This window comes from Artibeus jamaicensis, unplaced genomic scaffold (assembly GCF_021234435.1).
Source record: "Artibeus jamaicensis isolate MK-2021 breed Jamaican fruit bat unplaced genomic scaffold, CSHL_Jam_final contig_559, whole genome shotgun sequence".
Classification (NCBI taxonomy): domain Eukaryota; kingdom Metazoa; phylum Chordata; class Mammalia; order Chiroptera; family Phyllostomidae; genus Artibeus; species Artibeus jamaicensis.
Genome location: NW_026521887.1, coordinates 1,677,875 through 1,703,539, shown reverse-complemented (window position 1 = coordinate 1,703,539; position 25,665 = coordinate 1,677,875). Strand labels below are relative to the sequence as shown.

Below are 25,665 nucleotides of genomic sequence, written 5' to 3'. Positions count from 1 at the left end.
AAGGATACAACATTATTGATTTTTACTCTCAAAGAAATCACTTTTCGCCCTGGCTGGTATAGCTCAGTGGATTGAGTGTGGGCCTGTAAACCAGACATTCGTGGTTCAATTCCCAGTCAGGGCACATGCCTGGGTTGCAGGCCAGTTCCCAGCAGGGGATGCACGAAAGGCAACCATACATTGATGTTTCTCTCCCTCTCTCCTTCCCTTCCTCTCTAAAGATAAATAAAATCTTTTTAAAAATCACTTTTGTATAATTTTATTTTATTTATTTTTTAGATAAAAAGGAAAGGATGGAGAAATAGAGTGAGGGTAACACTGATATTGTAGAGACACATAGATTGGTTGCTTTTCACACTCCCCCGCTTTGGACCTGGCCAGCCACCCAAGCATATGTCCCAACTAGGAATCGAACCTTCAGCCTTGCGGTCTGCAGGCCAGAACTCAATTCACTGACCCACACCAGCCAGGGCAGCTTTCGTATTATTTTAAAAACAAATGTAAAAGAATGAAATTGAGTAGATTTTTCTTATTTAAAAATACCTATAAAGCCTATTTGCAAATTTTACCTAGTGAAATATTTGCTGGTTTGCATTAGCATGCCAACAATCTAGAGAATGCTACATCACTATATACTTTAGGTAACAATGCAGACAAGAACTCAAATAATCACATATATTTATTAAAATGTTCCCTGTGGTTATCTTTGAAACTTCAGGCAGTCCATCAAAATCACAAGTCTTCATCGTTTCATTTTATCAGATAATTGAAACACAAAACATATTCAGATTTTCAAGATCTCAGTTTCCACCAGTCTAAATAAAGCTTGCTTTTACCTCCCAAGAATTTTACTCTTTTATCTTTGTTCAACTAACAGGCATATCTGCTTTAGAAGCATTTCCAGCTTTGGAAGGAGCAATCAGTGACCAAGTTTGTCTGAAATGAAATGAGAAAAGAAAAAAAAAAGAACTAAGATAGCTGGAACAATAAAATTTTAAAAATGCAATCAAATACGACCTTTCCAAAAATGAATGCTATAAACAATTTTGAAAATGTACTATGTAGAAGAAAAATAACCAAATACCAATAAAAATGCCAGCTGCCCTGTTTTTATTTATTATATGTTAATCACCATATAAACAGTGCATATTCATTTTGCTGGTTGAATGCCAGGTAACATTACTGTTTTCCTTAGAGAATAAAAAATCATTACCTAAAACTTTATATTGAGTAACTAACTAAAATATACACATCTTTTATGTTTCAGCTACTGCTATGGTGAATCAGAAATCTTTATATGCTCCCCAATAAACAATTCATACTCATATCAAAACTATAAAAATTACTGGCAAAGAAAAAAGCTAGAATTGCAGTTGTTACATGAGGGGGCTAACATTTCTAAGTCACTGGTAGGCACCAAGGAAGCACAAAAATATTTTTGTACCCATTCTAAATTCTTGATAAATATATAGAATTAGGGTTAAATGTGTTGCCTCTGCATTAAGAATATATACCAAATGTCTATGCAAGAAAAAAGCGATCTTTCTTGTGGTAAATTCGGAAGAATAACAAAATGAGTTAAGAAGAAATTAACATCACCCCAATGTCACTATCCAGATAGAACAACTATTAACGTGTTTGGTGTCTTCATATGAGGAGTGAGGTGTGGGTGGAAGGATATACATTTATCTTATAATTTACTTTTAGAAAAATGGAAACAAAGGGTATATACAACTGAAAATATTAATCTTTATTAATATTCTAAATTTTAAGTCTTCAAATATCCTTTAAATTATGATTATTTAAAGTTTTTATTATATTCTATAGCGTAACTTGTATTGCTTGATTAATCTCAACTTTTTTACATACAGGTTACTCATAAAGTTTCATTATTATGAGCAATACTATCCTAAATATCTATTACTAATAATTCCTATACATAAGCTTAGTAGTTAAATAATGTGACCTTTTAAACAATAATTTCCAGCCCTGGCTGGGTAGTTTAGTTGGTTATAGCATTGTCCCAATACACAGAAGTTGTGGATTTGATTCCCGGTCCGGAAACATTTCTTTCTCTTTCTCTTTCTCTCTCTCTCTCTCACTCCCCAAACAAAATCAATTAAAAACATTTCCTTGGTTAGATTAACATGAATATCTTTTCCTTGTACATATATGTTAAGTGCACAGAAAGTAAAATTGAAATATTCAAAATTATTCGTAATCCTATCCTCTTATTTATTTTTAAATTTAGATAGACTAAATCTAAATTCTATTATTAGTCTAAAATTTAAATTCTATTTAAATTTTAAATAGACTACACATTTTTTAAAAATTGAGATCCAACTTTTCCTAAGATAGGAAGGCTTTTGTTCCAGATCATCAGTGCCAAATTGCTTTCTAAAAAAGATTGTACCTATATGAATTCTTCACAACTATGGTTATATTCTGAGCTAAAATGAGAACATGTTCATTTGAGAAACATTTTAAAATGCACATAAGCAAAATATAGAAAAAATTAGAAAACATTACTCCACTGCAATAAAATGGTCATCTGTATCCTGGTGTATGTTATTCTAGGCAGGGGAGAAACAGTTGCTAAGAGGGAGGGTGTTGGGGTCAGCCTATTGGTGTGCAAATTCTGGCTCCATTTGTAACAGCCATGGTGCCTACTTATCTGCGCCTTTGTTTCTTTGTTGGTAAAATAAGGACAATTGTTTCTAACTCATTGAGCAGTTTGAAAGAAGAGTGGCTAATAAATTGTGACATATAGTGTTGGGAACCACCCAGCCTGGTTTCAGGAATTGTAACTGCCTCCCATGGCTAAGTGAGCGACATCCGGAATGCGGGCCACAGGAGACAAAGCTTGTCTCTGGCAGCAAGAGCAGCTTCTGCTTCCTCCCCTGCTCCCAAAGCATGGTCGATGTTCTTGGCGAGTACGACCGACCCCTCAGAAAGGGGCAACCCATGCCAGACACAATCACTTGGGAGGCCATCATGGAAGGCCTTGTGGTGGTGGTGGGGGGGGTACTGTAACAAAGAGCAATGGACTCTAGCTCCCTGGCTTTGACATAGCCCAAGTCCCCATTTCCGTTTGGGAGAAACTGCCTGGCTCTAATCCACTTAAGCCTGAAAACTTTTGATGGGGAAGGTAGTGCAGCCCTGTGCTGGAAAGGGTAGGTATCAGGGTACATCAGGCCTAAGAAAGAATATGTAAAAATCCTATGAAACTTGCTTTGTTTAGAATGCTCTCATTTAAATAATAAGGGTCCAAGCAAGAAGTTTGTTCCTCAAAGTTTTATGGCTCATTAGCTATCTGACCCTGACTGAGAATAAGCCCTCATAGTTCTTTGAATAATATCTATTGTTTGATCCTTACCTGTTTTCTTGTACAAACAAACCAAATAAAAGCTTCTTGAGCAGGGGGCTCTTGGCCCTTCCCCCTTTGAGGGATTGGCCACTTTTCCTCCCCAGCTAGATCACATCATGTCTCAGTCATGTTTACTCTCATCTGTGGCACACGGGGAGACTTGCAAGGAAAGTTGCCCCCACAATATAGTGTGCTTAAAACACTCCAAGGCCCAAGAGCTAAGCAATGTGTTCAGAGAAAGGAGGTGAGCCTTTGCTGTCAGCTTAGGAGCCCTTCCTTAGAAATACTGAATAGCCTGGTGGTCAGTGAAGTCTTTTTACTCTGGCTCTTCAAGGCTCTGTGAACTGTCTAGATACAGCTAAATTATAGTAATTTTTCCTCTAACAACCCCATGAAGTCTCTCCTCTCCTCTCCTCTCCTCTCCTCTCCTCTCCTCTCCTCTCCTCTCTCTCTCCTCTCCTCTCCTCTCCTCTCCTCTCCCTCTCCTCTCCTCTCCTCTCCTCTCTCCTCTCCTCTCCCTCTCCTCTCCTCTCCTCTCCTCTCCTCTCCTCTCCTCTCCTCTCCTCTCCTCTCCTCTCCTCTCCTCTCCTCTCCTCTCCTCTCCTCTCCTCTCCTCTCCTCTCCTCTCCTCTCCTCTCCTCTCCTCTCCTCTCCTCTCCTCTCCTCCCCTCTCCTCTCCTCTCCTCTCCTCTCCTCTCCTCTCCTCTCCTCTCCTCTCCTCTCCTCTCCTCTCCTCTCCTCTCCTCTCCTCTCCTCTCCTCTCCTCCTCTCCTTTTTCTCTTCTCTTATCCTTTCTTTTTCTTTCTTTCTTTCTTTCTTTCTTTCTTTCTTTCTTTCTTTCTTTCTTTCTTTCTTTCTTTCTTTCTTTCTTTCTTTCTTTCCTTCTTTCTTTCCTTCTTTCTTTCCTTCCTTCTTTCCTTCTTTCTTTCTTTCTTTCTTTCTTTCTTTCTTTCTTTCTTTCTTTCTTTCTTTCTTTCCTCCCTCCCTCCCTCCCTCCCTCCCTCCCTCCCTTCCTTCCTTCCTTCCTTCCTTCCTTCCTTCCTTCCTTCCTTCCTTCCTTCCTTCCTTCCTTCCATCTTTCTTTAAAAAAAATAGTGATGGTGGTGGTGGTGGTATTAGTTATTGTAAGCGCAGAGCCATAAGACCCCTTCTTACTTTATTTTACTATCCCTATCTCCCCATTTGTTCACCTTTGACAACCATCAGCTTGTTCTCTATATCTGTGGGTCTATTTATGTCGTTTTGTCTATTCATTTATTTTGTATTTTAGATTCTACATATGAGAAATTATATAGTGTATGTCTTTTTCTGTCCAACTTGCTTACTTTACACAATATCCACTAGGTTTGTCCATGTTGTTACAAATGACAAGATTTTATTCTTTTTATTGCTGCATATTATTTTATTGTATATATACCAAAGCTTCTTCATTCATTCATTTGTTGATGAACTTTTAGGTTGCTTCCATGTCTTGGCTATACTAGAAATGCTCCAATGAACTTATGAAGATACACACACACACAAGGTTTGTCCAGAAAAAGTCCAGTCATTGTTAATATAACAAGAATGGTTTGTGTGACATCTATGTAACCTGGCAGCCAAGGAGAGTGGATTGGAGTGCACATGCGTGAACAATGATGACTTCACTGTACTACTCAGTGGGGGTAGTAGACACCATTAAGAGAACATGTGTACTGTGTGGCCATCAAATTCAAAATGACTAGGACAGTACAGCAACAAAACTGCATCAAATTTTGAGTTAAGCTTGAACGTTCCTCCACAGAAACTATTCAAATAATTCAGAAGGTTAGTAGCTTCATCATAACACACCTGCTCATGAATCACATCTGCTGAGTTTTTTGGTGAAACAAGTCACTCAGATGACTCAGCCCCGCTACATTCCAAATTTGGTGCCCTGAGACTTCTGGCTTTTCCCAAAATTAAATCACCTTTGAAAGGGAAGAGATTTCAGGCTGTCGATGAGAGTCAGGAGAATACAGTGGGGTAGCTGATGGCAATTGGGAGAACTATGTGAGATTCCAAGGTACATATGTTACAGGGGACTGAGGTGTCATTGTCCTGTGTACAATGTTTCTTGTATCATGTCTCTCTTTCAATAAGTGTCTCTGTTTTTCATATTACATAGATGGATACTGTCTGGACAGACTCATGTGTGTGTGTGTGTGTGTGTGTGTGTGTGTGTGTTTGTGTTTGAATTAGTGATTTTGTTTTCTTTGAATAAAAACCCAGAAGTAAAACTGGTAGGTTGTATGGCAACCTTATTTCCAGATTTTTGAGGAATCTCCATATTGTTTTCAATAGTGGCTGTACGAGGTTAGAATCCCATCAAGAGTATACAGGGTTTCCTTTTCTCCACATCCTCACTAGCCCTTGTTATTGTTGATTTTTCAGTGATAGCCATTCTGACAGGTTGAGGTGATACCTCTTCTTGGTTTTAATTTGCATTTTCCTGATGAATAGTGATGCTGAGCATTTTATGTACTCTTGGTAGAAATGTCTGTTTAGGTCCATTGCCCATTTTATAAATTAGATTGTTTGTTGTTTTGGTGTTGCACCCTTTATTGGATGTATCATTAGCAAGTACCTTCACCTATTTGGTAAATGGTATTCTCATTTTGTTGATGATTTTCTTCACTATGCAAAAATATTTTAGTTTGATGTAATTTTATTTAATTTTTCTTTTGTTTCTCTTGTCAAGGAGCTGTATCTTTAAAAGGTTGCTAAGAGCAATATCAAAGAGTTTACTGCCTATGTTTTCTTCTAAGAGTTTTATGATTTGAGGTCTAATTTTTAAGTCTCTGATCCATTTTAAGTTTCAACAACACTGGTACAGTTGAATATTCAAAGACTGAAGTTGCTTATATTTCCAGACATTTCCTCACTGCCAGAGCCAGCATAATCATGACTTTCAGAAATAGTAGCCCCAGTCTAGGGGCACCTCCTTCTCCTCAGATGTCTGGGTCCAATTTCTGTGAGCAGTTAGCTAGCACCTTTCCCTTAGAGGTCTGGGTTCCAGCTTAGCAAAGGCTTCCCTAGACTCATGAAGTGCCAGCATCAGGTAGGCCACCTCCCTACTGAGATGTCCACATCTCAGTTCACAGGGCTCCTTAACTGAGGTTCCAGGGTTATGATAACCCCAACCTCTGCTCCTTTTATCATCAGCTCTTGAAATGTACTTCACTGTGGCAACTCACTGATTCCATTCTGTATTCCAGTCCTCCAATATCTATTTAACCAATATCCTCTATTAAATTCTTTCTGGTAAAAAAAAAATCTATTGGAGTTTCTGTTTTCTCAACTTGATTCTGTCTGATACAGATCTCAAACCTCTTAATTTGAAAGTAATCTTTAAACATATCACAGTTATACTAAAATTTCCTTATTGGCACTAAAAAGACATTATAATTTTTTCACTAGTTTCTTTGGAAACAAAACTGGATCTTACGACACTCCCTATTCCTAGGGCAATTATGTTAGTAGGTATTATAAAAGATTAGAAAATGGGCTTTTTTTCCAGATTTGGACAGCAGATGGATAATTAACTTTGTATTACACCAAATAAAATTTCTAACAATAATATAATCCTGATATCATCTATTTGGTTTTTAAAAGGAAAATGCAGTGAGATGTTACCTAAAACAAGTACCTTCTGGTTTTGATACCTTTACCTTAAAGAATAGCGAAAGCCAGGACTCTGAACTTGGGTGTGCGGAGGAACAAGATAATGAGGTGATGCACGTTGATTTTACTAATTCATGGAAATGGCTCTATATTACTCCAGTGGGTAGCCCATGCATTTAAACATCTTTTTATTCTAAGAAGGATTTTTAGATAGTTTTCTGTTGGTAAGTATCATGTCTATGGCATGCATTATTCTCTACAGTTTAAGGTAATTTCTGACTTCAGTTTCCATTGTTCCTGGTCTCTGCTCCACAGAAGTAGGGTACTGCCCAAGGTCTCATATCATGCCAAGACAGGACAATCAAACCATGTGGTCCTCAATCACTGAACCACAGCTGAGCAAGAAGCTCTGCATAGGGTCTGGTGATGTAGCCAGTCCAGTTCTATGTGGTGTTCTTAGGCCACAGACAGCTGTGGTGAGGCCATGTGGAAGGGTCCACATACATGCCACCTGGGCATTTCTTCCTGGTGTCCTGTTTCCTCCCCATGGCTCTGTGAGGAGCAGGAAGCAGGATCCTCTGCCCTCAGGGCAAGCAGAGATGGGTCTCTGGTTGCTTCCCTAGCCTGAGAGAATGCCTTAATTTTTCACTGGATAGTCTTTAAATTTTTATTTATTTACTTTAGTTTTGTATGAATTTCCCAAAAAGTTTACTTGTTGTCTGTGTCTTAGAGTATCAGTTATAAGAGCCTATAAAATTATTTAACTCCATAATCCACCACAATCTTCAATTCTATGTAACAAATTGATACAAACATTGAAAAAAGAAACCTCTGATGTGAGAACATTATGACCTTTTAGGTAAATGTTTCTGTAACTGAATTGCTTTAACAATATTGCTTGCTTGTGAAATTTATTTATTTTTCTATCATTTAAATAATCATTTTAAAATGTTCATTTGGATTTCTGATGTGTTTCTGAAAACCACATGAGATTTTGAAGCCTGAACTTACACTCATTTTTATTATAGTATTTGTCACCATTGCTTTATTTTAATTTAACAAGTATGTTTTCCTATTAATGTAATTCAGTTTTGAAGCATTTATAATAGAAAGTTTTTATAAAAGAATTTTATAAAGGGAGAAAAATGTCTTGCTTGTTCCGAATATTGAAATGAATTTAAAAAACTTAGTTTAAGATGCCTTAGTTAGCACTTTTTTCTTTTATATATATATTTTATTGATTATGCTATTACACTTGTCCCATTCCCCCCTTTAGTTCATGTCCATGTGTCATAAGTCTATAGTTTCTACATTTTCCATACTATTCTTGCCCTCCCCCTGACTATTTTCTACCTACTGTCTATGTTACTTATTGTCTGTAACTTTTCCCCCTCTCTCCTCCTCCCACTTCCCTGCTGCTAACCCTCCATGTGATCTCCAATTCTGTGGTTTTGTTCCTGTTCTAGTTGTTTGTTTAGTTTGCTTTTGTTTTAGGTGTGGTTGGTAATAACTGTGAGTTTGCTGTCATTGTACTGTACATGTTTTTTATCTTCTTTTTTTTTAGATAAGTTTCTTTAACATTTCATAAAATAAGAGCTGGTGATGATGAACTCCTTCAACTTGACCTTATCTGAGAAGCACTTTATCTGTCCTTCCATTCTAAATGAAAGCTTTGCTAGATAGAGCAATCTTGGATGTAGGTCCTTGCCTTTCATGACTTGAAATACTTCTTTCCAGCCCCTTCTTGTCTGCAAGTTCTCTTTTGAGAAATCAGCTGACAGTCTGACGGGAACTCCTTTGTAGGTGACTGTCCCCTTATCTCTTGCTGCTTCTAGGATTCTCTCCTTCATTTTAATCTTGGCTAATGTAATTATGCTGTATCTTGTTGTGTTCCTCTTGGGTCCAAATTCTTCAGGACTCTCTGAGCTTCCTGGATTTCCTGAAAGTCTATTTCTTTTGCCAGATTGGAGAAGTTCTCCTTTATTATTTGTTCAAATAAGTTTTTCACTTTTTGCTCTTCCTCTTCCCCTTCTGGTATTTCTATAATTCAGATGTTGGAATGTTTAAAGATGTCCTGGAGGTTCCTAAGCCTCTCCTCATCTTTCTGAACTCTTGTTTCTTTATTCTTTTCTGTTTGATTGTTTATTTCTTCTTTCTGGTCCACTCCATTGATTCGAGTCCCAGTTTCCTTCCCATCACTATTGATTTCCTGTACATTTTTCTTCATTTTACTTAGTGTAGACTTCATTTTTTCATCTAATTTGTGACCAAAATCAGCCATTTCTGTGAGTGTCCTGATCACAAGTGCTTTGAACTGTGCATCTGATAGGTTGGCTATCTCTCAGTTGCTTAGATGCATTGGCTCTGGAATTTTGATCTGTTCTTTCATTTGAGCCATATGTTTTTGAGTCTGGTCACACCTTTTACATATTAGGGACAGAGCCTTTGGTATTCACCCGGGCTGGGCAACCCACTTCGCTAGGTTGTGACTCTGTGTGTGGGAGTAGGGTCAGAGAGCGAACAATGGTGCTGGCTCCACTGGTATTTCAGTCCCTTCTGCCACTTCCCAGAAGCAAATTGGGCCCTTCTGGTGCTGGTTCCCATGTGGGTGGGCTTGTGTATGTTCTAGGCCCCTGTGGATCTCTCCAATGAACTCTCCTGTGAGTCTGAGAGCCTCTCCTGGCACCTTAACCCCTGAAAGTTTTTCTAATTGGTGCCTTTAGGCTTTATTTCCTGGCACTGGGGCCCCGGGTTGTGCTGTCTGTCTCACTGCCCATTTTCCCCTGGTTTGTCTGTTCAGGGATGTGTGACTGCAGTCACCCAACCACCTTGCACGCCTCACTGGGTCTGCTCATTGCCATCCGTGCCCAGGTCTGCCAACCGCTGCCTGTGTGCCTAATCCACCAGCCGCAGCTTTTTCCTGCTGCAAACCCTCTCCACAGATTGCCAACTCCTCCCCTCATACTCGTCTGGATGAATGGTTGTCAAACTTCTGTACAGCTCAATTTTCTTTCAGTTCTGGTTGTTTTTTTGTTTCTAAATTTTTGTTCTTAATCTTGGTTGTGTGAGGAGGCACAGTGTATCTACCTACGCTTCCATCTTGGCCAGAAGTCCCTTAGTTAGCACTTTAACCAAATAATTTTGATTCACTTGTCAACTGAAACAGGTTTTATAGTGCCTGTGGCCATAAAGCTTTGACATTTCTGAAAACCCATGAACTGATTTCCATTATGCATCTTTAATTTTAAATCACAACTCATGTAACAATTTATGATTACAAAGAAAATGATTTGAGAAATCCACAAGAGATTTGCAGAATTCTATAAACTTCAGAGTAAACAGCAGTGTTAAGGAAAGTCCATCTTTAATTCCCTTGGGACTCTCTCTCCCCCTCTCTGTCTCTCTCTCTCACACACACACACATATGAGTGAGTGGAAGTAAAATCAACAGTTCAATGATCCATTCTCTACCTCTGGAACATTTTCTGCCTCAGATTTTGTGTTTGCTATGTAGATCAAAACTGTATCTCCTAACTAAATACAGAGAGACCGGCCAGGCTCATAGACTATCAGGTCACAGTCAACTCTGATCATTTACTTTGGCAGCTGTCCGGTGCTGGTGCTGAACTGGCCAGCCCAGTGAGGGGGGATAACCAATCAGACCCACAACAAGTGCAGTTATTTGGTACCAAAGGTAGCCCCAGGATGAAGACTGGCTCACAGGAACCAAAATAATTGGTACAAAAAAGCATGCTTTTGCAAGAAAAATTACCTTACTTAAAGTAGTAAATTACCCATTTTTTTCTACATTTATACATCTCTATTCCACTTCCAGACTTTGGAAATCTACATGAACTTTGGTTACCTCCAGAAGCTGGTTTTGTGGCACTTTATTCCTAATTCTTGTCCCAGAGGGCTTCTTAGATCACCCATTCCAATAAGAGCAATTGATCAATTTTCTCTTTTACCTTTTATTAAAATTTTAACTATTTTATTTTCTCACAGCAATGTGCTTAAACTTTCTCCTCTATTCTCTTTTTGTACTCTGTATCAATAAATTGCTATTTCCTCATTTGTAAAATAGATGTAGCAGGATTAAGTACTCTGGATATTATCTTTGTCAGTAACAGAAAATATTTGATAAAAATTTCTTTTACAGTTACCTTTAAGATATCAGATTTAAACTTTACAGAAATGAATCTTAGGAAAACATTTTTATATTTCCCTAGACAAAAATGTCTTAGAGCTTAAGTCATCATAATCATGTCCTTTAACTTAATAATTCAGCATTAATTTTACTTCTCAAAATTATAAATGTGAATAGTCCTTACTTAGTGTCTCCTAAAATGTATGTTTTAGGATGGGTTACTTCAAAAAGGTGAAATTAGAAATCTTTTATTTAAGGTAGGTGAAAAAATAAGCAAGTTGAAGGAAAAACTATTCACAAAATTTAGAACTGCTTTCAAATTTCCAGAGTTTCTAGTTCATTCTCTCTTTCATGGGCAATGTTTCAGAATTTCACCTTTACCATGATAAGCAGTATATCCTTGTAAAAGCACACGATTTTCTTAAGTTATTTTATTGCTTAAATAGGTGACTAGAAGTGGTGCTGTGGGCAGCTTGTTTTGTTTCATATCTTTCTTGTAATCTCCATAGGTCCGGGCTGCCACTGTTTGTTGTCTGACGTGTGTGCCTCCCTTTGCAAACAGGTTGTCCCTGGTGGCCCATGTATGAGCAGATGGTAGGCAGTTGGATGACCCAATATCCTCTTTGTTTCCTCTGTATAATACAGTTTGAAATTGTTTGCTTTTTTCCTCTTAAGCTCTTTTCAACAGCTGTAGGCAAACACTTCATTCCACATCACCCTTTCTAGAATCTGCCATGACAATTTAGAGAACAGTTAGAATTTCAAGGTTGTGAAACCACAGTGCACGGCTGTCACTTCCTCCTGAAGAATGTTCCTGCCCAGTGACTCAACAGACCTGTTCTGACATGGTGTTAACCTAGCAAGGGCAGGCAGCTGCTCTCTGAAAAGCTGTTGATTTTCTCCTAATAGAGTTCAGAAGTGTTATGCAAATTAAAAGACAAACACCTTCTTCCTCAAAACCCAATATAGTTATTACTATGCTATACATTTATATACAAACACCAAAGTCACGGTGCTGCTCAATGTTTGAAAAGTGGTGAATGTTACTGAAAGGCTCCTGTCAGTGTGTTTTGAGAAAGGATGAGGAAGCTCAGTCTTGCAGCGTACATACATTTTGAACTAAACTTCAAAAGCTATAACCAAAATACAGATGGAGCTTTTTTATATTAATCAATTTGTAAATTACTGGATTAATTTTTCTATGTAATCTGAGTAAAACATTTGCATACATAATGCTACATAATACAACATATTTTGATCATTATTTTATAACTGCATTGTATTATCCTAAGGGAATTATTAGTGTTATTTCTGTACATATTACAAAATCAATGACAGTAGTACATGCAATGAGACACAAAACCCAGAACCTTATTGTGCAAAATAAAATGACTATTTTAATATTTCTAAAATACTAGGGCATGTTACAAACATCCAGGCGTACACATATAACAACCACTTCTTGAATTAGGAAACAACACTTTCAAGTTAAATTGATTGATACTTTACCACTGTGATTTCAACTGGGAATGGTACTAACCTCAATGGCATTTGGAACTCCTTGTGTGTTTGTTTTAGTGTTTGTTTGTTTGTTTGTTTGTTTGTTTTATTAGTAACAGTAGCTTGGGAGCACAGTTTGCATCTAATGGGTTCACAGATCCAAAGAAACACTGCACAAAAATGCCAATCATACCCTTTAAGAAACAATGAGTTACAACAGGGCCCATTTCACCCTTTGGAACATTCTACCACAGGACTGGAAAGGACTGAAGAAAGCATTTGGTTTTTTACTTTATATCTGAATAAGAATAAACACAACCTTACAAAATCAGGAAGCCCAGAAGAGAAAATATTAAGAGAACTGGAATCAGAAATCTCTTTAAGAATGGAGGAGTATCTAAGAGGATGGAGAAAAGGATACAAACTGGTTATCACATGGGCTGGGGGAGTCTCTCAGGAGGATAAATAAAGAGAGTTATACCTCACCCAAACCTGCTTCAACTAATATCGCTTATCCTGGAGGGGTCCCTCCCTACAGCTACATTTCTATCTCATTTGAATTTCTAAAAAGTCTAAAAATAGTCCCTCAAAGAGATATATTGACTCCCATGTTCATCGAAGCATTATACACATACTCAGGATATGAAAACAACCTAAGTGTCTGTTGACAGATGGATAATATTTTTTAAAATTGTATATATAAGATAAAAATTGAATGATCTCACTTATATGTGGAATCAGAAAAAATGTTGGATTTACAGAAACAGAGTGTGGAATGGAGGTGATGAGAGAGCCTGGAGGTGGGGAACATGGGGAGATGCTGACCAAAGGTATAAGCTTTCAGTTATCAGGTGAATGACCTCTGGTGACTAGAGTAGTTACTAATATTGGAAATTTTCTGTGAGTAGAGCTTAAGCATTCTCACTGCAATAAAATAAATAAAAATGTAATTATGTGATGTAATAAAGGTATGAATTAACCTGACTAATGTGGTTGTGGTAATCATTTCATAAAGTATACATATATCAAATGATCACATACACTTTTAATATGTATATAACTTTATTTATCAATTACACCTCAACATAGCAGAAAAAATAAAAATATATTTGAACTCTATTCTGATACTCTGATCTGATGATATGCATTTTATCTAATAACATACTTCTTACTAGAAGAAAAGAGTGTACCTATGAAACTACTCAGTTGCCAATAAGAAAACTGAGTCTACAACAAATATTAATAATGTGGCAGACTGGGTATTTGAATCAACTCTTGTTGTGAAGGGAAAGTAGATATTATCAGTTCGAAAAACTAGATGAACACGGAAAAAACTAGGTGAACCAGAGAGGTAGGTATATTGAGCACAGAAACTAATTTTGCCTTGAAGCATCTGCCAAATCAGAAAAAAAAATCAAAGTGTGCTGGGGTTAGATTAACCCCAGAACAAGTTAGGTGAGGCATATAAAGAGAGATTCTCTCATAAATTGGGACCCCAAAGGGCTGTTTCCTTAGACTACCCTTTTCCAATCCAGAAGTGCAAGGGAAATCACCTGTCTGAAACTGCACAGATATGAAAAATTGCATCTCAGAATGTAGAAAAACAGTGTTTTCCCGTGAGTTTTGTACTCAAGAGTCATACGGAGCAAAGCCTGGCATACTATTTGGACTGGTCTTGTCCTGCCACATCCCTCAGTTTCCTGGCCAATGCAAATGAAGACACCCCCTGAAAAATGCATTTTCATTCTGGCCCCCAAATATTCCCACAACAAATGTCAAGAAAATATGCAATCAGGATGCAAGAATAACTAAACACAAGACAAAGAGACTACATTGATAAACAAAGCTTTGTAATTGAATAGAGAGATTGAATAAACAAGATGTTTGATTTGTTAAAGGTAGACGATAAAATAACTATGCTTTATATGCTTAATGAACTAAAAAATGCTTCAAAATATATGGACAAAAATTTTAAAGAATTGACAAACAGATTTTTAAAAAATATCCACAGAACTTCCTATTGAAATTAAAAATATAGTTACTAAAACTTAAAAAAGCAAGGGATAGATTTAGTGGCAAGTTTGAGACACTGAAAAATTAGCCTCTACCACCTGTCCTGCAGTCCCTTGCTTTCCCTTTGAGTGCTTCCATCAGCCCATCAACCCTTTGTCTGCCACACTGGATGGCAGAAAGTTCTGTGAAGAAAGAAGAAGGCAGGAGGCTGACTTGTAACAGTGGAAAATTGTAATGGCGGGGAAGTGTGACCCACCACACCATTCTTTTAACATTGTTTCTGTAAGTGCTGACTCTGATTAATATGTAGCTTATACATAAACAGCATGTTTGTATAAGAATCCTAGGAATAACTTCAAAAGGTACAGACTCTGACCTTCAGGCATCCCAATTCTGGGAGATTTGCTGACCTTCAACCATGGAGACAGGATGATGTGAATCCAGGATGACTAAAACAGAATGATGCACACTGGACTGTCATTTGTCTTTGAATGGACTGTGTTAATCTGCACATAGAGAACTTTCAACACCCTCTTTTGATATTTATTCTGTTCCCCACTCCCTCCTTATAAAAACCTCTGCCTGCACTGAGAGGTGTGATTGTACTTTGAGACAAGAGTTTCCATAGTTCCCCCATCTTTCCAGGGAGATGGGCTTTGTGACATGAGTACCTCATCTTCCAGGTTGCTGGCATCTGAAAATAAACTACTTTCCTTCACATCAGCACCTGCTCCTTGAGTATTGGCTTTCCTAGCCATAGGAGCCATACTTGTGTTTTGTTATATCACTATGAAGTTGACCAGGAGCAGGAAAGGGTACAGAATAAGAGGAGGAAGAGATAGTGAAAAGGGGATATGAGCACATGGAGATAATATGGAAAATGACCTAGAAAAGGAAAAATACTGATGAAGTTGCTGTGGTGTGGTGCACCACAGGGTGACCATGATGGACCTGCGGCAGTGTTGGACGCAGAAGATGGTGGACTCCATGTCAAAAGTCTGAAGAAAGAGAATATATGGAAGATGTAAGGCCTCTTGTTCCAGTATAGAGCCAGCTATTGGCAGGACAGCCAGACACCCATGCTGCAGGTGCACCAGTGCATTGAGCACTGCCACATGCTTCTGGCGCAAGGCCCTCATTACCAGCGAGTTAAAAATCCAGGTCTGCCTGGTCCAGTGAACCATGCATTGCAATGACAAAGCCAAAGATGCAATAGATGCAATAGGGAGTAAAGAGCTTCAGGTGAAGCAGCAGCTGGACAGTTGTGTGACCAAGTGTGTGGGTAACCACATGAACCTCATTTCAACCATAACCAAGAAGATGGAGTCTCTCTCATCCATTCATAAATAAAGGAGTTTGCCATTGGCCTTTGAGGCTGAGGCAGGATTCTATTTAAAAAATAAACAAAGAAAATTTTGGTTTTTTAAAGCACAGTTTATGAATGAAGAAATTAAGGATGGCAGCAAGGCCAAGACACATGTCACTTGCCTCTGGACACTGGTTCTTTTATGCTTTAATCCTAAAAAGTGAAATGGAAAAAAATGCTGCTAGAATTAGGGTCTGAGAGATTTTGACGGACTAAATTTTTTAAAGATTTTATTTATTTATTTTTAGAGGGGAAGAGAAGAATAGGAGAGAAACATCAATGTGTGGTTTGCTTCTCAGGCACCCCCTGATGGGGACCTGGCCTGCAACCCAGATATGTACCCTGACTGAGAATTGAGCTATGACCTTTTGGTTCACAGGCCTGCACTCAATCCACTGAGCTACAACAGCCAGAGCCTGACAAACTAAATTGTATGTGGCAAATGCTTATCCTGGCAGCAGGTATTTCTCTCAAGTCAAGCCAGAGCTCTCTGAGGTGTAAAAAGCTGACAGGTTCCCTCTAAACTGCCAGCAATCTGGCAGAATGTGAAGAGAGGTATTTCTGTCCCTTGCCAACCTCATGTTTACCAGAAGCATCACCACCATTTTCCATAACTTGTAAAACAAAATCCATTAGGGCACTAATTTAGAATGGGAAAAATGGTTTCTGTGTATTTGTTTTGCTTCTTTTTTTTTTTTAATATACAAGGGCATGAAGTTGATTTAAGATACAGAGTTCAGAGAGGTAGTTTGGATAAGGACTTTGAACTGTTGCTTTGGATATCTGTTTCTGTCCATCAAGATGTGGATGCACACGTCTTAAATTTTCCCACATTACATTTTTCAGCTTGGAGATTCTCCAAAAACATGAGGGGCAATGTCACACTGTGTATGGAAAGGTGACCTTCCTTCTCGTGGGCTGCCATGGTGGGCCCTAAGCCTGTCTGCAGCAGAGTGACAAGACAATCTTCCAGTGGTTCACCACCTTGAATGGAAAGGTGGTTTGGGTGGCCTATATACCAATATCCAGGAATGAACAATGAAAGAGGAACTTTTGTCTACTTAAGAGAGTTATGAAGTACTAGATTTGGAAAAAAATCTTGTTTTCAGGAGTGAAACCTAAACTCAGTATTGCTTAGTTCCCTGAAATAACAAAGCCCTACTGAGACAATCCTTTGGCAACAGGAAGGTCAAGGTATTAAAAGTAAGCAACTCATCTGAGCTGTGGCTCCTTTAGAGCAAAAGAGGAGCAGCACCTCCCCCTCATTCCCAAATGTCACTTTGCCTGGGAACTTTGCAACATGCAGTGTTCCTACCTGAGCTCTGGCACTTTACCATTTTTATAAGGACCTTGTTGGCGTTTTACCAAATTATTACTTGAAATGGCAATATAGCCTTTCTGTTTGCTCTTTCAGGACTATGATAGATTTTCCTAGTGGTCTGGTTTAAAAAAATGTTTTAATTAAAAAAAAAGAGAACCCAGAAAATTAGTGAAGATGACTAGGTCACAATAAGGAAAAACTAAATTACAGAAAAAAGTGAAAGAAAATAAGATCGTTCTGTGTTTCTTTCTAATATAGTAAACATAGTCATCCTTGAATAGAAAATTCTGCTCATCAAAGAAACACTACTCCTGAAGATGATATAACACACAAAATCAACCACAATTAAAACACCAAGCACAGAGTTTTCAAAGAGCAGAGGAAAAGAGTCTAAATTTTTAAATGCATTAGTTCTCTAGAGCTTGCCATCACAGAATAACAAAAACTAGGTGACTTAAAACAACAGGAATCTCTAGTTTTACATTTCTGGAAAATGAAAAATTTAGAAGCAACTACATTGCATGGTCAAGAAATAGGTTGTCTTAATTTGCTTGACCTGGGCTCATCTTTGTGCATTTGAAATTAAAATATTATATGGAAATTATAATATATAGTAATTTTTAAGTTGCCACCATCAAACTCTGACAATCAGTAGGTATAAAGGTCCAGACAGATATTTTATACATTCCTAAAGAATCCTCTTTGCATGACTTTTACTAGTGTTTGTAGTTACTGGCAAATTCCAAAAAATATATACATAAGAAGTAAGACCTTCCCAGAGTATAAGCCGTCTGTTCTAACATGCCATTCATACATATTCTTTATTTCCTTTTTATCTGCCATACAAACTATTTCCCCACTATCTCAGGGATTTTCCTCTGTATGAATCTTCCCAAACTGCACCTCAATTCTTTCCTGCTGTGGTTGAAAAAAATATTATAAAACTGTGCAGTTAATTCTTTTCTAACATCAATGTATCATTCTTATGTCTAAAAGTATCTTGCTGAATTGGTCTTTTCATAAACTTATAATGACATAGTGTATTCTATTTTTATAAAACATACTATGTATTTATATTTTCAAACATGCAAATGCATAATTGAAATAGGGAGAAAGACAAGAAAATTAGAGGCTGTGATGTTATAGAAATAATCTATGTGAATATTGAAAACATCAATATTAATACAGGGGACAATAACAATGAATGAAGTGAGGAATAAACCAGACATCTGTAGGTGACTATTATTAACCCCATTTTCCACAAGAAGAAATCAAAGCACAGAGACATGAACTGGAACATAATGGTCCAACTCCAGAGCCCATGCTCTTAACTCTCATATCACTGAGTATGAGAGGACAAAGTCTGGTACAACCTCAGCCATCACTTTCTTTCAAAAGTAGCTTTTATTAAACTGAGGAAAGCATCATCATGACTGATAACTCTGCGAAATGATTTTTATACCTGATTCCGTACAGACTGAATTTCTTTCAATCTATTTTTTTTCTGATACTGTGGCACTATCTTTATATTCTAAAACATTAAATGGCATGCAGACAATGTTAGTTGATAGACTGCCCTACATTATGAGTAAGATGTTTTCACTCACAGCCATATACAGTAAGTTGAATGTATCATAGAGGGTGCAGTATAAATAATTGCTCACCCATTATACCTAAATAGCTGGGTTTACATTTGTGTGTTTATACACAAAAAACTTATGTATGCATACATACTCAGTGAATGTAATCTCTATTATGGCCAACAAGAAGGCAGGTCCCTTAGCTGGGGACCTGAACATATACTTCATGGCTTAGAGCATGGGCAGTAAGTCCCAGATTGTTTTCCATTCATTATGAGATTCTTTTTTTTTTAATTTCAAGCCTAACTTTTCTTCCACTTGTTTGCTTTAGAGTGCTATGGAGACATGCAAACATAAAAATCTACAGATGGTAAAGTAAATCATGACTACATATTTTATTGCATGTACACATAATTTATTTTTATGCATCTGTATATAAACTTAGGTTTAATATAAATAAACAAGAAATAATTTCTTATAATAAATTTTGAAAGTCCTGCCATTTCCCTAATGTACATTTCTGAGGACAAGAATCACTTTTTTAACAAATGAGGTAAGAAATAAGTCAACGATAGACTAAATCACAGAAACCTGCTTACCTGACAAGAGTGTCTGTTTTTTTCCCAGAAAACCTTAATGAAAAATACCAAGTCTTTTGCATATTTTCTACTATTGAAATAAAAAATTACAAGACTTTATATTTGCATTCAATTTTATAGCATATCAGGTCAAGTAGACTTGACTATACATGAGACTCCCAAAACTTATGCCAGTTTTTATATTTACCTTCTTTTTTTAATACAATTAAAAAGAAAAAAGAAAAAAACCCACTTATAGACAGAGAATCATATGGTGATTACCAGAGGGAAAAGGAGGTGGGGGAGGTAGAAGATGGTAAAGAGAGGATGAGTGGTGACAGAAGGAAACTTGACTTGAGGTGATGAACACACAATACAATATACAGATGATGTGTTATAGAATTGTACACCCAAAATCTACATGATTTTATTAACCCAAATAAATTCAATTAAAAATAAGCAAAAAACAACAACGAAGCCTCTTACTTTCTTCACAGTAGTGAGAACATGAAATATCTGATGTTCCAACTGTAACATGTCTTTACAAGGCTCTTAGGAATTCTAAACAGTGTTGGAAAAAATACCACTTGCATAGTCATTACAGGAAAGAAAACCCTTGGTTCTTGAATTTATGCAGGCAATTTTATGTGTTCAGGACAAGTTCAATTAAATTAAAATTCCAATAGAATTTTAACTAAGAAAATACTGTCCAGACATTTTCTGTTTTAGAAAAAGCAATTCTGGCTTTTATTTCATTTCTCCCTATTCCATCCCTTTGGTGAGAATATTTGGCATTTTCCATCTCAAGATATTAAAACTTGAAAAGGGATTATTTTGTTTTATCATGATATTTACCATCTTTGATGTGAGGAGGCAACATAGCACAGTGGTTAGAAGTTTGTACAGTGGAGTAGACAGGTTGTGTTCAAGACCATGAACAATTAACCATTTTGTTTGCCTCATTGTCCTTATTGTTCTGCATAGGGGATAATGACAACATTTACTTCATAAATCTTTTGTAAAAAGATAGTATTTGGAAAATAGTCCCTAGTACCTAGGATGAGCTCAATCAAATTTCCATGTATTTATGAATTGCTATGGGTTTGGAAACATAGGCAAAGACCTATGTCCTTGTGGGGGTGACTTCTCCATGAGTCCCCCTGATGCCACAGACATGAGTGAATGAATAATGACCGAGACATGCTGGATCTGTTTGGGGAAGGAGGCATGGGCTGTGGTCAGTTTCTCAGGGGAGACAGAAGCCAGCATCAGGAAGTTTCTCCTAGGAGAAAAAGGCCCCGAGAGCCCTCCTCCATAGCCTTTTATTGGGTTGTAATGCACAGGAATACAGGGTGGCAAGGATCAAACTGTAGATAACATTGCAAAGAAATCTGAGGGCTTCAGAGTCTGAGTCAGTGTCTGTCAGAAAGAAAGTTGCAGAAACTTTGGGAGACATACTCATTTCCTCTTGGACCCTTATCATATGAATGAAAGTACTCTTAGTAGAGCAGATTTCATAGGTTTATCAGCAAGTCTTTGTGATACCAGATTTTTCTCCAGGACACACTCTAGCAAGACAATGAGTTGCACCTCTTCCCATCAGGTGTTCAGGCTTAAGAGGATTAGAGCCAGGAAGTGCTTCTCCCAGAAGACATGGGGACTTGGGCTTTGTCAAAGCTGGGGGAGGAGAGTCCATTGCTCTTTGTTGCAGCCCCCTGAGTCCTTCCATGAAGGCCTCCCAAGTGATCGAGTCTGGCTTAGGTTGCCCCCCGCTGTGAGGAGTCTTACCCATCATTGACTTCTGACCAAACTTTGGGGGTAGGGAGAGGAACTGAGGCAGCATTTGCTACCAGAGACAGGCTTTGTCTCCTAAGGATTGCTGGCATGCCAAAAGTCATCTCTCACCCTTAGCCACAAGGGGTAGAGATACAATTCCTAAAATCAGGCAGAGTGGTCTACAACATGTCATATCTTCCTAGCTGTATTGTTCTTTAAAAATGGTTTAGAATAAATAGAAGACTCATTTAACTCCATCTCTCTAAATTGTTCCCTTGGTTGGTTCTCCACTTGGAGCCCCAGTGTCCTGTCTATATCTAAAAGTAAATGTGTGCAAAGGAAAAGTGGGGTGATGATTGGTTGAACTTTTTAGATATGAGCTACTTAATAATTCTCCATACTTTCTAGGCACATTGGGGCTTGGCTACATCTTTTTCTTCCTATAGTGTCATTATTTGTTAATTGTGAATAAAATGGTGTTTCTGGCAATTATATATTTTGTCTTATGTTCATATCATATTATTAATAATAAACTTTCTGAGTATATGTTAGAAATTAAAGTGGCCATGACATGCTATATCAAAGAAGTGACCATAAAATCAGAATAACAATAAGAAAGAGTACTTTTGCCTATATTTCAGATACCAAATAAAATAAAGAATCATACTGAAAAAACTAGATCCTATGGACCATGTCCATGACTGGTTTACTGGGAGGACAAGGAAGACTACATGTATTATCTTGAAAGGTAGCTCTTTGTGGATCTTTTCCCACATTGGTTTCAGAGACATTTTTCAGCAACATACACACAAACACCTACACACACACAAAGACTTTTCTATCATCTATAGTAATTAAACTGGGAGTTTTGTACTTCATGTTTCCATTTTCTAAAGATCAGGGAGAATTTGGAATATATGATAAGTGGAAAGTACATTGATTTTATGTAGTAACTCAAGATGACTAACATGATTTTTTTCATCTTTTGTACTTACTTTTTTGAAATGGAAACATACAATCATGAATTCTAGCTTCAATATGTCAAAACAAGAGTCACATTGGAAGATTTTGCTGAAATACGTAAGCCACAAATTCCATTTAAAAATGTTTTATTAAAGGATAACTGACAAACAATATTATATTAATTTCAGGTATACCACATATGGATTTGACATTTATCTACCTCATGCTGTGATTACTCCAATCAGTCTAGTAACCATCTGTCACCATGCAGGTTTATAGTATTACAGACTGTATTTCCTGTGCTGTACACTACATTCTGTGGCTTATTTATTTTATAGCTGGAAATTTATATTAATTACTCCCCTTAGATTTTCACCCATCCTTTCTCCAAACCTGACAGCCATCAATTTGTTTTCTGTATCTATATATCTGTTTAAATTTTGCTTTCTTTGTTTCATTTTTAGACTTCACATATAAATGAAATCATATAGTATTTGTCTTTCTCTGTCTGACTTATTTCACTTAGCATAATATCCACTGGATCCAAATCAATATTTCATTTTTAATTGCTGAGTAATATTGTATGTGTATATGTATTTGTGTTGATATATGTGTATGCAAATAAACGTATGTATATTAAAATTATTTATCTATTGATGGACACATAGGTTGCTCCCAAACACCTTTTAACCACTATCATGCCTGCCAGAATTCTAGATATGATTGTCAAGAAGTATTTAATGGGCATATTCTTAGCTCCCTTACACTGTTCCCTCTAAACTAGCAGCAGAATAATATAAACAATGTATATTGCAGATAAAAAGGGAGTCTGTATTCTCCTCATGAGGTAGTCCATAGCTGAACTGTATACATTTCTAGTAATGTTTCTAAAACTCAAATGTATTGCAAAGTCAGTTTTAGACTCCTGACAATAAAATAAGTCATAATAACCAATTTTCACTTGAATGCAAAATATCATAATGCAGATAATGATCATTGCATCATATATCTCTCCATATTTGTGATGCTTCCCAGTTTTCAAAATGCTATCCATTATAATGCTCTCAGTTATCCATGTGATGGAAAAGGATGTTTCTTGCAATAGCTTATCTGTGGGCCATTAAATTATGTTATTAGAAACTGCATAAAGCGAATGTCTTCAGGGCCATCACTAGTAATACAGTAATACAATCAATATAATAGTGCAATTATTAAAGTAACTCTAGTACTTGGAGTTAAGTGTAATTTTAAAATTGAGGTTTATTAATATTTTTTTTTCTTTTGAGCACTAAATTGAATCTTTTCAATCTTTTATTGAATCTTTTGGAAATGTAAATCCCATCTCAGCTGGCTTATCCTGTGCCCCAAGCAACAAATTGGAACATACTTACAGCATAGGCCTTCCAGAACATTTCCATTGTTTAAGATTCACTTTTTGAGGTTATTGCAAATATAATCTTTAAGAAATTTTCCAAAACATATTTACTGAATTTTTCTAGTTAAAATTTTTTTTGGCCCTGGCTGGTGTAGCTCAGTGGATTGAGCACGGGCCTGCGAACCAGACAATCGCGGTTCGATTCCCAGTCAGGGCACATGCCTAGGTTGCAGGCCAGTTCCCAGCAGGGGACGCACGAAAGGCAACCATACATTGATGTTTCTCTCCCTCTCTCCTTCCCTTCCCCTCTAAAGATAAATAAATAAAATCTTAAAAAAAATTTTTTTGTTATTATAAAACATACTAATTATTTTCCTTCAAAATGTGCATAATTTACAGTACTTTACAAAGGCAAAGTTTTGCTGAGGTTTTTCTGCCATAGCAGAAAATGATGTTTAGGCATATTTACATTTTCATGAAAGGAAAATTGACATTTTCAACATTGATTGCTCTTGTTTAATCCAAAATCAAAATTTCCTAGCATAAAGTAATGAAAACCAAAGGCCTACAACCAAGACTACTCTACCAAGCAAGCCTCTCAATTAAAATGAAAGGCCAAATGAGCAGTTTCCCAGACAAAAGAAGGCTAAAAGAATGTACTTCCATCAAACCAGCATTGCAAGATATGCTATAGGAACTCCTTTAAGAAAAGAGAGAAAAGGGGTGAGAGAAAGAAGAATACAGGTATGAAGGGATTCAAATGAGAATGTACAGGAACCTGCCAACAATAACCTTAAATGTAAATGAATTAAATGCCCCCATGAAAAGGCATATAATAGCTGAATGGATAAGAAAGCATGACCCACACATATACTGCCTACAAGAGACCCACCTCAGAACAAAAGACATACACAGACTGAAGATGAAGGGCTAGAAAAAATACTCCATGCAAATGGAAGGGAGAAAAAAGCTGGTGTATCAATACTTGTACCAGACAAAATAGACTTCAAGACAAAGGCCATAAAAAAGAGAACCAGAAAAACACTTTGTAATACTCAAGGGAAGAATCCATCAAGAAGACATAAACATTATAAGCATACATGCACTCAAAATAGGAGTACCCAAGTATATAAGGAAAATCTTGGAGGACTCCAAGAAAGATATTGACAGCAATACAATAATATTAGGGGATTTGAATACCTCACTGTCAAAAATGGATAGATCTTCCAAAAAATATATCAACAAGGATATTGCATCATTGAAAAATGCTCTAGATCAAGGGACTTAACTGATATCTACAGAACCCTTCATCCCAAAGAAGCAAAACACGCATTCTTTTCTAATGCACATGGAACAATTTCAAAGATAGACCACATGATAAGACACAAAACAAGCCTCTAGACAGTCAAGAAAATTGAAATAATAGAAATCATCTTCTCACACCACAAAGGGCTGAAACTACAAACCAACCCCTAAGAAAAAACTCAATAACACTCAAACTCATGGAGATTGAATAGCATGCAATTAAACAATAAATGGGTCAAGAATAAAATTAGGGAAGAAATCAAAAAGTTCCTGGAAACAAATGAAAATGAACTCACAACAACCTAAAACTTATGGGACACAGCAAAGGCAGTCCTGAGAAGAAAATTCATAGGCCTATCCAAAAAAAATAGAAACATTTTAAATAAACAACCTAACCCATTGCCTACAAGAACTTGAGGAACAACAACAAAGACAGACCAGAGCAAGTAGAAGGAAGGAAATAAACACGATCAGAGCAGAATTAAATGACACAGAGTCTAAAGAAACAATTCTAAAGGTCAATAAATCCAGGAGTTGGTTCTTTGAAAAGATAAACAAAATTGACAAGCCTTTAAGTAGATTCATCAAGAACAAGAGAGAGAATACCCAAATAAACACAATCAGAAATGAAAAAGGAGAGAGTATAACTGACACAACAGAAATATAAAGTGTTATAAGAAATTACCATGAAGAATTATATGTCAAGAAATTTGAAAACCTAGGTGAAATGGA

At 37.0% G+C, this 25,665-nt stretch overlaps 1 pseudogene; it reads left to right on the top strand.

Moving 5' to 3' along the window:
- The first annotated feature begins 15,611 nt into the window (after positions 1-15,611).
- On the top strand, positions 15,612-16,019 carry LOC119060002 (protein FAM136A-like; annotated as a pseudogene).
- The last annotated feature ends 9,646 nt before the right edge of the window (positions 16,020-25,665 follow it).